This window comes from Etheostoma cragini, chromosome 3 (genome assembly GCF_013103735.1).
Source record: "Etheostoma cragini isolate CJK2018 chromosome 3, CSU_Ecrag_1.0, whole genome shotgun sequence".
In the NCBI taxonomy this organism is placed as follows: Eukaryota; Metazoa; Chordata; class Actinopteri; order Perciformes; family Percidae; genus Etheostoma; species Etheostoma cragini.
In genome coordinates this window covers 3,032,700-3,048,920 of record NC_048409.1, presented here as the reverse complement: position 1 = coordinate 3,048,920, position 16,221 = coordinate 3,032,700, and the positions used below count along the sequence as shown (strand labels likewise).

General features: G+C 39.2%; 1 long non-coding RNA gene across 1 annotated transcript; it reads left to right on the top strand.

Moving 5' to 3' along the window:
• The first annotated feature begins 5,888 nt into the window (after window positions 1-5,888).
• Window positions 5,889-16,216, top strand: LOC117941661. Its single transcript, XR_004655943.1, has 3 exons — window positions 5,889-5,899; window positions 10,605-10,614; window positions 16,138-16,216. It is a non-coding gene; the product is annotated as an uncharacterized LOC117941661 (long non-coding RNA).
• The last annotated feature ends 5 nt before the right edge of the window (window positions 16,217-16,221 follow it).

Below are 16,221 nucleotides of genomic sequence, written 5' to 3'. Positions count from 1 at the left end.
TGCAGGATTTGCCTAACTTGGACACACAGTGTCATTGTATTCTCTTTAGTAGTAATCCACTGCTGAAATGCATTCAATTAATGTCTTGAGTTGTGATTATCTTGATTATCTAAAACTGTGGCCGATCATATTTGTATTTGACAATTTTCAGTGATAGATCTATCACCTGCCAATCAAAAGGTTGACGGTTCGATCTCTAGCCCTGCAGTCCCATGTGCAACCCTGTGTTGCTGTTCCTTGGCAACCAGTCAATGGTGAATGGTTTCTATGCGCTTTGAGTGGTTAAGACTAGAAAAGCGCTGTATAATGAGGCTTTTTACATTTTTGTGTTCTAGACTGCCAAAGACAAATGTCTCCTAAAGGAGACAATGAAGGCTTATCTTATCTTAATATTTAGGTTTTGTCAGAAACCATAACAATATGCTTAAAATGGCGGAAAAGCTGCAAAGTGATGTGTACACTCAGTGGCCACTTTATTAGGTACACCTTTACGATCTAATGGAACCCGATAGGAAAGCCCTTCTACAACATGTATTGTCACTCATAATGTCCAGTTTATGGCGTCATTGTCAGAAATCCCGAAATCCAATTCTATGTTTATATGTGTTTTGTTTGCCAACACTTGGTGCTATGTTGTTTGTGTTTGAGCTCCAAACCACAGATAATTACAGGGGCAGGGGGTGTTTGAGATAAAAGGTAACGTTTAATGGGATAGTGGCAGTGTGACTCAATATTTAGCTGCCTGTGGGTAGGTTTGGCGCTTATCTTTGACCTCTTTTGTGTGGAATTTGCATGTTTGTTGTGTCCTTACAACACTGTTATCTGCTAGATTGGATTAGAAGTACTCCATAGACTCGCTGCGTCTTGCAGGGTGTCTACTTTTTATCCGACAAATATCGACTCTTTAATTGAAGAGGAAACGATTTAAGCGAAAAGGAAACTGTTAAATAACTAACTTTGGAGGTGATTTGACTTTGTGCTCACTTCCTGCGGACTGATCTTTTGAAATGGCGTATGTATGACACGCTAATCGTATGCCAATATCGGCGTGTTATGCAGGCGCGTACTAGTTTTTTAGCCCGATTGGCCTCCGTTGACTTACACAAGGTTAGGGATAGTGTGTATTTAGGCCGTAGAGAGTAGTAAGAAAGGGCATAAATCTGCAGGACACAGTGCGCACGCACACACAGGACTTTCAACCAGGAGACCCGGGACCCTGTCCCGCATGTTATATATCCTTCATGTCTCGCATGTCACATTTCTTAAACTCAACCTTTTTTTATTTTTTTATTTCATCTCAGTTATTTTTTTTTAGCCAACCCCGTTCTTCGTTTCCCAAACCCAACCGCGCTTCCCATTTCCTAAACTCAACTGTCGCTTTCTTCTCGCGATTACACGGCAGGTGTATGTTTACGCAGAGTCCTGATGCCATGTTGTTCCTTGACCGGTTCACACCAGTCTTGATACAATTTAAGTGGCTTTCTTTGACAATGCCTGCCACTTTATCACAGTTTTCATCAACTAAACCGCTGAGCATCAGATATTTAAAACCACACCTGCATTGCTGTTGGGACATGTTAAGCTTTACATTGTGTGTTGACTTACAGTAAATGGTTGGTTGATTAAATCCGTGATATCAATGTGATTAGAAGAAATAAGCCTAAGATATAAAGTAAAACGGAATTAGAAAATACCTTTTAAAAATGTTTAAACTGTTAAAATTATTGTTAAAGGGTCTAAAATGTAATTTAAAAAAAACTGAAATTGAAGAGCAAAATGAAACTTTCCAAGATATAGACACTGCTTCTAACTAAACAGTAACTAGATATCACATTTAATTGAACTGTGTGGGTGTGGGGTGTGTTATCTAAAGAGTTCCAAACTGATTACATCTACTGAAAAACTTTGCGATGCATGAACCCGACACTCTATTTATCTGATAGGATTAAATTTCAATGCAGCAGTTTAATTTCTGTATCTGCAAGCTTTTGATTTGTATCTGCCTTTTGAAATCCATCTTTCAATAAAAGAAATTGTGTCATTCAGGGCCAGAAAATGTATGAAGCTACTGTGTTAAGTCCCGTTGCTGTGATGCTGTGAAAATGCACTATATTATGGGGGAAATATGCATAAAGACATTTCGAAAATGCACATTTCTCATATCTAGCCCAAACACACATGACTCCATAAATTTGCCACAGCTGCTATTGTGTTACAAATTACATAATCAATGGAGTAAGTTAAAGTAGCAATTAACTCCACACTCTGTGACATTATGCTACATTGGCCAACAGTCTCCAAGGATTATGCATGTATATAAATATATATAACTATTATGCAGTGCATCATTGTGGAGGCAGTGGCATTTCATATTAAGCTTTAATTAATCATCTTGTCTGTTTATAAAAAGTGTCATGGGTGCAACCCCTGCACATTTACACATTGTCAACATGACAACACACCCTGATGGCTATCTTTGATTATGATCTGGAAATCAAGACGGCGTTTAATTCGTCAGGAAAGGCTGGGTTAAACTTGGAAGCTGTCATGGAGCCCAATTCTTCCCGCAGTATTTCTGACAGAGTGCCTGAGGGTCTGGTCACTTTCATTATAATAGACAGCAGAGAAGATTTGGTTTCTGTTGCAGTCACCAGGCAGCTCCAATCAGGAGCGCGGCTCTCTCACGCTCATGCTCATTAATTAGAAACAGGGAGGATGGAGGCCTTGCATTTAACCTTCACATCCCCTTGTTTTATTAACAGGGAATTTCCACATCTATTTGTGTAATCCTCTGTCACAATGTATATCTGGCTTCACGCACTTTCCCTTTTGTGGTCAAGGTCCTCTTTACGAAAAAGCATTACAAGTTGTTCTCATTTCTATTATGTTAATTAAAAATCCTTTTGCAATCGGAGAATTTGAGTAGTGAGTTGTGAGGTGTTTGCTCCTAATCCACACCACAACTAATTTTGCATGCCGACCGGGATGCTTGGCTCGCTGCCCTTCACTGCGTGCACCGAGGGAATCCCTAATTCCTGTCGTAAAAGCACAGGAAGCTGTGACCTCTTTTGAAAGACTATGAATCATCCTGTTATCTCCATCTCTTCGGCGGCAGGGACTCTGATTTCAACGTATCACTGTCGAGTCAGGGCTTGGTAAATGAAGTGGAAAGGCAGTAGTAATGACATAGAAATGGCATTTTCAGAATTGAAGGGGGAAATAATTTGCAATGCCTCAGATGGGCAAACAACATTGTGTGTCAAACTTAAGACAACGTCGCTGCAGGATGGAGCTCAAGTCATTCAAAAGGTAGCAGGATAGAAAGACCTGTTCAGTCCTGTGGCGTCCCGGGCAGGGGGGGGTCATGTCAGACGGTCATTAGCATGCCCTATGTGTGTCAAGTCACCTCTCCGCCTTGGTGCTGCGACTCAAACAACCAGCCCTTCAAGTCAGCTGATTAAATGCAGCAAATTCCTGTGTTGGTGGTGAACCCTCTAATCAAATCCACACTGAAAATATCATGCCTGGGATTCCCATTTAATACTCACCATATTTCACCTCACCAGGGATTTTATTAATCTGGAAACTCTTAGAGTTCAATGGTAAATTTGAAATATCGTTGCACATTAACCCTCATGTTGTCCTCTGGTCAAATTGACCCGTTTTCCTATATCAATTTTCTTTTTAATTATCCAAAATAACATGATTGATTCCACACAACGCTCTTTGGCAAGAACAAATCTCTACTTTCAGTGATTTTGGGGCGTCTTATTTAATTTTATAGCAATTGAAAAAAAACTGAAGTGGTTTTGAAATGGTGTTGAGGAAAAAGATGACATATTCCAGTCTGTAATTATCCATCAACATCCATTCCTTTAATTTTAGTCAAAATAATTCCTAATTACTGCTTTTTTAACTAAAACTTAATTTCCTATAAAAAGGTTCATTGAGCATAAATACCAAAAATAACTGTAAACCTAAAGTTAATAAGTTAGTGTTACGTAGTGTTAAAAGTCAAAGAAATTGACAAACATTGAAAAAGATGCGTCAAAAGTGTTGAAAAAACGGACAAAACGTAACATTGTTGGTTTTTGGGAAGACGACACAAGGGTTAAGATGGTAAACTGGTTTCAGGGCAACGCAACAGCTCACTTAAAATTAATTTGAGTTAGCATATCCACACCGCGGCTTCGTGCACAGATTTGACTGTTTCACTTTGATTGGTGTTATTCCTTCTGGCATGCACGTGTTCTGGATCTGCCCCCCACATTCCTGTAGATAGAAAATGATTTGGACCATTGCGTTTCTACGAATAAGCAAACAGCCACTGGTAGAATTTATTATTTTAGGCGTGCGAGAATGGCATAGATGACCAAGCATAGCATTTCATTATAACATTAATCCTGTTGTCCAATTATTCAGCAGAGACCTCACAAACATGGAGCACATTTGATTGATTAACGGAGGAATTTGTGCTCCCCTTTTTAATCTGTGTACAGGAACAATGAGTTCCAAAGGTCACTTCTCTACCTCAGAAAGACATGATGGATGTCTCACTACTGTATATGTTTGTCATGGCTAGGACTGGAATTTATACAACAGTTCACATTAGTCCTGAATCCTATAGGATGGCTTTTTTTTTTTTTAATTAGGGCACTGTATTAATTAATATATGTGGTAGTATTATGGTAGAATAGTTGCAGTGGTGACGAAAGAGCTACCTAATTGCAACTTTACTACTCGGATAAATAAATAGTGTTGGCCTGGCGATCATACTTTATCAAGGCTAAGCGGTTACTTACAGTTTTTAGGTGAATGCCAAAGTCGTCCTTTGGTATTTGGCACTTGACGTTTTTGGTTGTCATCTTCTCAAATTGTAAAATGATTCCAGACACTTGATGTTTTTAGTGTCTTGCATGCTGATAGTTTAGCCTCATGTGATCAAACTTCAGTTTTGGTGCAGCTAATGTTAAAGATGAAGCGAGGCAGTTGTTTTTTCAACTGTCCGTCATTCAATTTTAGCAAGCCGGACAGCGCAAATGATTGTTCCCATACATGCACCCAAGGGAAGGACACCGTTAATCACAGGCAGTCTTCACACGATGGCATTATGCCAAATAGAATTCTTCGGCAAAAAAATAGGTTTAAGCTGGCCCTCTGCCAAAACACTAAGTAAATCTTGCATGTGCCAAATTACAATGTTATCCAAGCTAGATTTGATGTGATTATGCTGTGTAAAGAAGGCTAATAATGGCTGTTACAGACAAATGATAAGAGTCTAGATTAAGAGGGTGTTTTGCGTAATGTACTGGAAAATCTACAATAAAGAATAGGTTGGATTTTGGACTCTTAATGACTGTGACATTTCCAAATGTCTTGTGAAATAGGGCACATTGCCTGCCTTTTGAAAGGGGAGATGGGACACCTGGTGGTCCAGAGCTAGCCAGGGGCCCAAGAGACGGAGAAAAGGCTAACCTTCTAAAATAAAGTGAGATTAGGTCATTCATCCTTGTCTCAGCATTTCCATTGTACTGTTTTGTACAGAGCAAAGATGAAATCACAGCAATCTTAGGGCCTTTTGCACAACTCTAAAATCAGGTTCCATGCTGTCCATCTACAGCATACAGTATAGCACACACACATATCAGCCCCTTTCACACAGCGATTTCACAAAAGCCTCGCAATGAAGGTCTGCCGGCTTTGTATTGTGTATTTTGCAAGAAAAGGCATGAAGTTTAACACAAGTGTCTGCATCTACTGTATTGTACTGTACTGTAGTGTGTGGGTGTGTGTGGATCTCCACCTTTTAATCAACCACCTGAACTCGACCAAACCCATGAACTTCATGATTTCTATCCATTACAGTAGCACAATTATCAGTAGAGAGGACTGAGACTGTGTGTGTTGGTGTGTGTGTAAGAGAGACAGAGAGAGGAAAAGTGTGTAAGGTTGGCTATTGCACACAACATTTCTGTAAGTTTATAAAAACTTTGTCCATTCACAAAGCAGCTTTGCCACTTTTTGACCCACTCTATGTAGTCCCAGCATGCCGGCTCTATGCCCACCGCGAACAACTCTGCCCCCCCCCCCCCCCCCCCCCCCCCCCCCCCCCCCCCCCCCCCCCCCCCCCCCCATTTTGTCTTCCTAACTTCCACACAGATGGCGAGGCAACTTAAAGGCACATCAGTCCCGCCTTGAACAGGCTTTCTTGAAAGGGCCTATCATGTACACTAACAAATTTAATGTAAAATTTACAGTAACTTACTGGCATCAGTCGTCCAGCAAGTTACTGTAAATTCTTTTTACAGTAAAGGTACAGTGCTTCCATTTAAGAGTATTTTACGTATTCATTTTAAAACACAAAACAACTAAACACAACGTGAGATAAAAAAAGGAAAAATATAGTAGTGTACTTTACTATTTACAGTACTATAGTGGCTATATTGTGATTTTTTTTTACAGTAATGCTTTGACTATTGTGATTTCAACTGTAATATTTAGACTACTGTGATTTTGTCATGTTGACAAGGTTGCAATGTAAACTTTACAGCATTCTACTGTATACAGTAGCGTTACTGTAAAATCTAAAGTAAATAACTGTAGATTTCACAGCCATTTTGTTTTCTACAGTGTAGCAGATTATTAGAAAGATTTACTGTACATAACAGTTTCCCATGGTGTGGTGCTCTTTACTGGCGTTAATTTGCTTTAGTCATTACCCGCAGTGGAAGGTCAATCCTTATCGCTGAGATATTAATTTAGTGAAGTCGGTGTGTTCAGAAGAATATCTTGAAGGCATTTCAGACTTTCCTTTAGGCCCTCTGTCAGGATTTTATTTCTATACAGCATGCCACATTGCATATAATTAACATTATCTTTCTACTTTTGTTTTTCTTGAAGTCGCTGCATTGATAAAACAGTTTAGATTTCTTGAAGTGATAATTAATTCTCCATAAGGCTCAATATCCCCATCTTGTGCAGAACAACCAGAACCATTTTGTGTTCCTTTCTACTTAATATTCATGTTTCTTTACTTTGATCAGCTTGCTGTCAGTGGGAAATAACTCATGATGGGGTGCTGCTAATCCCTCAGAATCGGTGTTTGCCGTGACTAGGATTCTCTAGAAATGAATATTCATAGCATTTAAATGAATAACTACACTGTGTTCAAATAAAGCACATGACACCAGACTACAAATTTATGATATTTTAATTTTTCAGTCCTGGCTTGCATTTAATTCCCGTACATGTCATTTGGTGACTGCTGGTATAATGATCACCTTGCTCAACATCCCACAGGCGGTGAAGTCAGCGATGAGCTAATTGAGCCTATTCTCAGACCTTCCATTGTCCTCAACGATTTATGTCATGTTTTACCCACCTGTGTTTTTGTCTTTTTTTTTTAATATGCTTCATAAAAATCTTTTATTTGATAAAATAATGCCAGAATAAAAACGTCAACATGTAACACGAAACTCAGTTTTGCTAGAATGTCCTCCATATTAACACACTTGTTGCTCACTAACAACATGGGGCTCATGTGGATATTGAAGTTGCAGATTCTATATTTATTTTTTCAACTGTTGGATGGAATTGCCTTTTCATTTCACATCATTTACATATTTCTTACTGTTTGACCATGTGAAATAATCTGAAAAGTAATTCAGTGACCAGGGTAGTGCATGAGAAAGAACCAAATGTAGCAGGCTTAGTAAACCTAATTTGAGAAAAACTAAACTAAAACTTGCAATGTTGCCTTAATTTTCAGAGTTGCATTGAAAGGCTATATTTTGTTTATGCACTCCTGACATTTTTCAAACTACCACATTAATGCTTTCAAGATGCTTGTGAAAACCTAAAAAGAGAAATCGGTGTTTGGTTCCCAAACTTTGTACTTTGAGAGAACCCAAACAGCTGCAGGGAGTCAGAGCCCTGGTCCACATCGGTGAGTCAGAGGCATTACAGCCTCCAGTTTTAGACCTCATGTCAGTCCCATTTAATATTTTCATTAAAGTGATTTTACACGGAACACTTTCATGGAACTCATGTCATTGTAACAAATTTAACTCGCTGGCCCGAGGAAATTAAATGAGCGATGTTAACTTTTGGTGTGATAAAGACAAATCCCCAACTCAGGACATTTTTTCTCTATTCTCTTTACATCTTCACATCACAACCTAATACCCACTGCCTGTCCCCTGGGTTTTGATATGGGACCGGTTGAGTCAGCAAGGAATTTCTGAGACACTGTAAAGATAATTTTACAGGGTTTCACAATAAATCCTTTTCCCTGTGTTATGTTGTGGGTGTTTGATTTTAGCAGAGTCATTTCTTTATTCTCATTGGACTTGGTGTGGGTGTGCCCTTACCCTGAATAAAGTTATTCAGAATTTTTTTACATTTAGTAATTGGGTTTCTTTTGCAAAATGCTCAATGGTCACTTTTCCCAGACTGGCATCATAGCAACCCCATTTGTTTTCCAAAGGTTAAACCTGGCCGATAATAATCAACAGCCTTGCAGAATCAAAGGAAATTCCCTTCAAAACAGGAGCTACCGCGTAATCTGACCTTTGCACTTCGTTAAGACCAACCCAAGGGAAGACGTTCTGTGGTTGCCGGGAAGTGCTTTTTTCAGTGTAATCAAGACTGGCAGTGAGTCGGTGTCCGTTGGGAAGAGTAGGTTCTGTTAGAGCCTCAGAGACCTAGGCGCCGATTGGTAGAGAGTGCACTCGAGGCAAAATACTTTGAGCATTCGTCTTGTAAAAAATCTCCACCACTGATGTGGAAAAGAAAAAAAATAGTAGCAGAGATCCAAAATGTTGATGATGAATATTTGATGCAAATACGGGTAATGATATTAATATTTGTAACTATATTTTTTGTTTCTTTTTCCACTTTGTGTCAAGCATTCTATGTATTCTATTTCTATTTTCCCTCATTGTAAAACACTTTGGGCTGCATTTCTTGGATGATGATGATGTAAGTGATGCACTAATTCAGTATTATGTTAATTTGCCGTAGATACACACTATCGTTTAAAATACATTGTAACAGTATTTTCTGAGAAGACAAAATGGTGGCCAAATAACAACACGTCATATGGGAGTGGACACTAATGGGCCGTACACTGCTGCTCATGAATATAGGAACCCATGTTTAATTTGATTAAGAATGCATCCTGATAAAGTTCCCTTGGCCTTTGGAATCAAAATACACCCCCCCCCCCCTCCACACACACACACACACCCTTTACTATACCTAGATATTGGCATGGCACTTTCCATAAATCATCTCTCAATGCAAATCAAACCAGCTATTAGGCTAACTAAAATAAAACCATGCATTAAGATAAATTTTCCAAAATGTTTTTGTTTTTATTTTTATTATTTCATATTCCTCTTTTCTTTTAAGCAGGGGTTTCTATACACATGATCACAGTAAGTGAATTAATTGTGAAGAATGCTATTTGGTTCTTGCATTACTAAAAGAAATATTCAAAGGAGCAGGTTTTGATTTTACGTAATATTAAATTATGTTGCACCATAATCACTTAAAATGTCTTTGCACCTTTGCCTCTGAACGTTTTGCAAAACAATTATCAATACTTCTTTATAAATGCAGGAGGCTCATTAATGTGAATGTCAACATCAATGACTCCATTTCACTGCAATTTCTGTTGAGTTATTACCAGTGTAGACATTAGTCATTTATATTATGAATAACTATGAACGTCACACTTTAAATCCTAACTAGGAAACCATTTAACAGGGGGAGTTAGATAAATGTCTACATGCATTAGGAATTCTGCTTTTACTTGTGCATTTTAATCTTAAGAATGCAACCAGATCTGATGCAGTTCATTTAATATTTAACCTCTATTATAAACTGCATGTTGAAATAGAGGCTATACAGTAGCAACGGATGTGACCATATTTTTAAGTGTGATGTTTGCAATTTGTAATACAAATGCTTCGTTTATTTACCGAACTGCACACAATGGAATATTTAACATCCAGTCCTGCGCCCTCCATGTTGGGATCACTGAGGGTGGCCAGGCTATGGCGATATTTGCCTTTCGGATAAAAACCGGTGTAACCTGCACTGTAAAAATAAATCTTTCCTGTCAAGGTTCTCATTACTTCATCCCCATTTAAAGCCTGCTACGGATACAAAACCAAAGGAAGAACGGGTAGCAGCATCTGCAGAGCCTGATAAGCTGAGTCTAGGGGGTGTTAGTGAATCAAGACCCCTGACTATCTCCATAAGCCCTGTTGCAGTGGCCGGTTCTCAGATGTTGGACAGGATAAGCTCTGGCCCGTGCATCATTTACAGCTTTCAGGAAAGGGATAACCCAAAGGATAAAGAAAGAAAATCAGTTATGACACATGGTCTATGGGTCAACACACCTTGACAGTGAGACCACAGACCTCCCCTTCTTTCAGCTGCTTTGTATACTGCTTTAAAATGAGGCATGAAGCCGGAGTCTCTCGGCTCTGCAGCTGCACCATGCCCTCTAGCAGGTGTGCTGATAGGACAGTGTAAGGCAGGACTTTCACACACCTCAAGTACTAGTCTGTTGACAGTATGACACAGGGTTGTGTAAGGGGGTGGGGGGTCGGGTCTAACACTGTCAGCCTTAGGCTTGAGTATGAATAACAAGCTATGGAATCTTTTTATAGTGTATGGCATTAAAAAAACTTGATAAATCAAATCTAAGTTTTTCTAAGATTAATGTCGTTTCCAAGGGGGTTTGTATGAGAGGGAAAATAATTTACTAAATTGTCCAGGAAGTGTCACAATTCTGTATCACACAGTTTGGAGGGTGCTTGGAGTCAGTACTGCGCAAAGACGTTTAACAAAGGAGATTGGGGTTGTGTGTCCTGCATCCTTCGTGTGGTTAGATCAAGGCTACATATATAATATGTACCGGAAACATGTTAAACTGAGGTTTTCAAAAAACTACAGAAGGTGTGACAGTTAAAGAAAACCAATTTAAAAACTCTATTGCTCTTCTCTTACCATTTTGAAAATGGATCTACTGAACATGTCCCTGCTACATGTTTGTGTGTGTTTTTACTCTTTCTGCAGTTTCTTGCTGAGGGACTACAGCTGAAAATTAGCAGGAAGCCAACACTGGCATAGAGAATGTTGATCAGTGTGCAATGTCCTCATAAAAATGATCACAACAAACCTAAACTTCAAACTTTCTATGCAAATTTAATCCCAAGAACCCATAATTTATTCAAGATGAACCAGAGGCAATAAAATCGTTCTCATTTTGTTTGAGAAAAACAGCGCTGCCACTGAATTCCGATTGTAGTGTGGCCTGTAGCACACACCCGGCATTTTAAAAGGTTGAGTTGCACATGACACCTCATAACAAGTAAAGAGAAAGCCCCGGAAGTCGAAACAGACTTTTCTTCACTCTTTAAAAAATGAAAAACCTTCAACAATCTTTCACCCTTAATGCTTGTTGTTTCCATCATGCCACACAGGTTTAAGTGTGTTTTCACGTCTTATCTTCATTGAAGATGTTGTTGGAAGAAGGTGCAAGATGAAAAGGTTGTATCCAGAAGAAAAATAAGTCTGAGGCATGAGTGGAAATTGGAAAACAATAGAGTTGTTGTGCTCCACATTGCAACTACCAATTATCAGCTGCAACCACATCAGTTAGGGTATCATTTCACTGTTTGTATTGCTGGTATGCATTTGATTTTCTCTTATATAGGCACAGTGTTTGTTGTTTTTGTTTTTCAAATCAAGGATTTTTTGATGGTGTTGCTCCATTTATTGTGTGAATAACATTGCTGATACCTGCCACAAATGGCCACATTTGCAGACATCTAAAAGTGCATGATTTGTACCTTTTGCGTGCAATTTTTTCCAACAGAGTAATGCAAACAATGGCTGTGTATGAGCGTTTGAGTGTGCATGTGTGTGCTAATGGGAAGCTAAATCATGGTGCCTTGTCTTCATCACTGCTCTGTGAATTACCTCCGCGGATGGTAGTTTGGGAGCAGCCTTTCTGCTGTCGGATGAGACTCTTTGGCTTCCCATTGTCTGGTGCAATCTCTGCTTTCTGTACACGATACACATTTGGCACATTTGTTTGTTTTTTGCTGTGCTTTGTGGAGAAAAGTACTTGGGCATCTGCTCTAAAGATAAATAGAGCCGTAAAAGACTCTAAACAGCTGTTATTAGTGTTTCACCACAAAGGCATGAATGAATATTCATCTGCATATTTTTAGTTATTAATAAATTGCAGCAGCACTCACCAGAAGCAGTGCTTTCAGTAATTAGCCAAATGTTGAACATTCTTTTGGTCTTGTTTTGTTAATGTGAATGTGGGTTTAATAAAACCTCTGTGAATGCTGTCATAGATGACCGTTTGCCTTGTTCTTTGGTTGCATAAAATATTCATATTACAAGTGCAAGAACACTGTTTTTTCCAGTGTTATAGCCACACAAACCAAGAATACCCTTTTTTTTTTTTTTTCTTTTTTAATTAGTCAACTAGTTAATAGTACAGGTATAAGGCTATTATTAGACTCCAAACTGTGCATCTTTGGCATCTTTCCCATCAATCTTAATCTCAATAAGGCAAAGAAATGTATAATTACTCTCTGCATCTTACAAGCTAAATATACCATAGCTAAATCTTGGAAATAACACTAACAAACCAAGTGTTAATGTCTGGCTTACAGGACTGTCAGACTGTCTTGCATTACAAAAACTCACTTTTACGTTAAAGGGTAAATATCTTGTCTTTGACAGTATGTGGAGATCTTTTACGGTTTTCTTAGAGGGGAGGAAAGCATTGGAGGCATGCTTTCCATGTATGTCTACCATCAACAAATGAGTATTGCTATGTATTAAGTGTATGTCTGCTTGTCTTTGATTAGTTTTATTTGAAATGCTTTTATCTTCAGAACAACTCCGGGATAGGTTAACGGGTAATTTTTAAGGATCATTAGTGTTCCACTGTGTCAACTATTACGTATTACACCCCTGTCATGTTACTTTATTTTATTGAAGATGTGCCTTACTGTGTCAGTTAAAAATTTGCACCTGTATCTGTTGTAGTGTGATTTTCTTTTCTAAAAATTAATAAACACACTTGTTGAAAAAAAAACTAGTTAATAGTCCAGTTTGTGTTACCTGGTGTCATGGACACAACGTGCTGCTTATTTCCTTTCTTCAGGGAATCAGGTTTGTCGTGGGGGGAGCAGCAATTCACGTCTCTCACGGAGAAAACGGGCCCAGAAATATAAAAAGTTGTGTGTTATGTGTTAATCAATCTGACAGGACAGCAGTTGCATACAGATGGTTTGGAACCTATAAGATGTAGGGTGTAGAACAGTGGCTTTCAATGTGCTGGTTGGGGTCACAAGATGAAATCTGAGGCAGTTGTGAGCTGAATAACCTGATAGTCAAGGGAAAACACGTCTCCTACACAAGGTTTTTCTCTTTCATTTTTTTCTATTCCTTGTGGAATATTAGTTTACCTCCTCTGCCCTCAAAACCTACTGTATTTAACTTTATGGGCCGTTCTCCAAATGCTTAACTGCTTAAAGATCAATGATACAAGCAACCTTTGATGACCAGGGGTGCAAGATATATCGATTCAATCTCGTTATCGCAGTATATCAAAAGTGTTGCAATAAGTATGACAAATTGTATTTTGTGGAGCGCTGCGTCCCGTCCGTTGGCTGTGTGGCTTAGTTCTGTTTGATTAGAGCTCGCTTGACACGCTATAATGATCCTGTTTCATTGGCCAGTTGCCGTGCCACTTGCACATATTGGTACACGTCAGCGCCTACGCAGTGTGTGTTTCGAGAGAGTGACTGTGTAAATGAAGAAATAAGAGACAACAAAACGGAACAAATAAGAAAAGAGAAAGAAAAGTTGTGTCCAACCAGTAAAACATGTCCCGTAATTTTGTATCTTGTATTACTTGTAGAACTGTTTAATTTGTTTTGATGAGTTTTGCGTAACTTTTGTAATTTTACACGTGTCTACATAAATCTACAAATATCTAAATCAATATCGCAATATTCCCAAGTAATATCGCAATATCAACCCTAGAGATGACACGGTAAAGCCCATTTGATGTCCGGTCCGACTGATTTGGAGAGTTGCATTGTCACATCCAGCTCCTCAAAGTAATGTCTATATGAATTTAGGGTTGCAGTGCGTGTGTGAAATGGGCTTATTTATATGTAGTATCAATTCATAACAGTTATCTCAAGACACTTCACATATAGAGTAGGTCTAGACTACACTAATTTACAAGGACCGTACAATTCTAGTAAGAAGAGCAATCCTATAGTGTGACCGTGGCAAAAACACTTCTTTTAGGAAGAAATCTGGGACAGACCCAGGCTCTTGGTAGGAGCTGTCTCACGGGGCCGGTGGGTGATGTAATGAAAAGTGACTACAAATGGTAGTTTGTGGTAGTTCATGGCATAGCAGGGCACTGCACGGCGTTACAGGGCAGAGCTAAGCATTACAGGACGTAGCAGGGTACCGCAGGGTATAACAGGGCATTGCAGGACGACAGCTGCAACCAGGATTTTGGTGCCTCCATAATCCAAGGAAACATGCTGGGTGAAAAAGAACATAAGGACTAGGTTAGTAACAAGCATTTCTGGGACATGGATGCAAACAAATGGAAAGCTACAATGTCGTACTTCAGTTTTTTGGAGTGGACACTCTCTTAGCTACTTAAAGCTGTACGTCATTTTCTAATTTTCGTATTATCCACCTGGAGTGATAAAACAAAAATGGCAGTAATGCATGTGTTAGACTGTCAAGGATAATGCAACACAAATTGGTTGGTATTTTATAAGGTATACCAATTTGTGCACAATCCATTAAGCGTACATGCGACCCATAACAGACCCAAACTAATTTGTTTTTCTTTTTTGGCATTTGTAATGTATTTGGTGATGGCCTATACTGATGTTTTCAGCCGAGATAACCTTGTCCCTAGTGGCATGGACTGATGTTGTCTGTATGGTGATGCAATGATTCATATAGTGCAGCAACACCTGAAAATAGTGCTCAGTTTGTTTTGTAGTTGTGAAGAGAGAAATAACATGTCACATTGCATTTTTCTTCTAATACAGTCAGGTCTGATCAGGGAAGATATGAAGAACTCGTTTTGCCACGCTTAATAAACATGTAAATACATGCAAATCAAGCTCTCAAACCCCTCTGTGAAACTTGACATTTTCAGTACACACTCTGCAGGAATGGACTTTGACTCTAGTGATTCAGTGGTTGAATCAGGAAGCATCTGTATGGACTCCTGTTGCAGATCTGATGAAACCAGAGATGGGAGCAAAAGGAGGGGTAGGACGAGCTTCTTTGATCTCCATCTACTTGAATGAGCCCTGGCATAAATTGCCGCAACCACTATCAGCATTGAAAATCAAATGAGAGCTACAAAGCGTGGGCCTAGTTCGGCTGATGTGCTCTAACCATTGGCAGGGTCCAGTGAGATATCATTAGCACCGTTGTAGTGGGAAGGGACAGATAAGACTGACTGACAAGCTGCAGAAATGAGATAGATGAGTGTTTATGTCCTTGTACTTTGTCCTTTTTATTTTTTGCCCGCACTCTGCATGGTGACAATGGGATGTGTGCGTGCATGCATGCATGTGTGCCCGTGTCTTTTACAGGACAATAATGGCAAATAACAAACAACATTAACACTCAGGCAGTGTGTTTTGTGGATCAGCAAGTTTGGCAGCGAATTTAACTACATTACTGTGGATCTATCACCATAAAACATCACCATTTGCTTTTAAAGATTGTTGGCTGACACACACTAGCCTGGAGCAAATGTACACAGCCTTAGATGTATTATTTTCAGAGCAAACAGTGGTTTTCCACAATGTGGGCTGCACAATCAATCTCAACCATCGCCTTTCCCTGATGATGAGGTCACAATCCATCTTGCTGGAATTTGGTTTAGGATTTTCCGCATACCTGTGTATATTCTGCACATCAATAAGACCATGTTGCTAGCTGAAAGTATGTTTCAGTGCAAACGTAATGATTGTGTTGGAGTTATGCTCTTTTCTAACGGAAAAGTGTCTCCATCTATCCTGGTTGACAGCAGACCCTTCTCAGGGTATCGTTCATTCACAGCCCATTTCCAAAGGGGCGTCACCAACGGACGCCGCTCAAATGCCTCTGGGTTCAATTGGATGGACC